The following is a 770-nucleotide window of genomic DNA, read 5'->3' as shown; positions in this document are numbered from 1 at the left end:
TTTTTAAAGGTGAAATACAAATGTAAAACCAAAAGTAGTAAAAATGGCCAATTATAATTTGGACCTCAGAGTGTTAAACCAGCAAATCATGGAAAATTAGGTTCAAATTTCTCTTCATCACGGTGCAGATTTCTAATATTTTGTGTAAATTTAAGTAACAATTTGATTTTTTCCTAACAAAAAAAGTGTGAAACATAAGTTAGATATGTGTTTTTAAATAAAACGGCCCCATATTGTGTAACTTTATGGATTTTATACTTATTGGGCTACATATTTATTTATTATACAAGCTATACACGACATCAAAATTCACGTTTTATGTAACTGAAATGTTTAATTATGTGGGCTACAGAAAATAATGAAGTTATTGACTATATTTATTTGAAACGTAAACTTAATGCATTTGAATCATTTTAACCCCATGTAACACCTGCATATGTGTTTAAAAAAAGGCTTTGATTTTGGCACCCCATTTGATTTCCATGCCAGCCAAAGAAAATTTCTCTTGATCCGCCCCTGGTTTGTGGGTCTTACAGTGTGAGTGGGTAGGGGGCACAGTCCATTTATCAGTCTCACAGTGCAAAGAACTCATCCAGCATCTACTATCCTACTGGCAGTCCTACGATCTTGTTGGGTTGTCGCTTCTCACGGGACGTCCAGCTGCTAAACCAGGATGTGAAGCTTAGCATCAGGATGTTTTCTGTTACACCTCTATAGAAGGCTGTGAGGCGAAGTGTTGGGAGCCCTACTTTCCTGAATCTTCCGAGGGG

The sequence above is a fragment of the Pundamilia nyererei genome, unplaced genomic scaffold, assembly GCF_000239375.1.
Source record: "Pundamilia nyererei isolate P.nyererei 1_Seehausen unplaced genomic scaffold, PunNye1.0 scaffold00046, whole genome shotgun sequence".
NCBI classification, from domain to species: Eukaryota; Metazoa; Chordata; class Actinopteri; order Cichliformes; family Cichlidae; genus Pundamilia; species Pundamilia nyererei.
The sequence above is the reverse complement of the archived record's forward strand: the minus strand, read 5'-3'. Positions refer to the sequence as shown.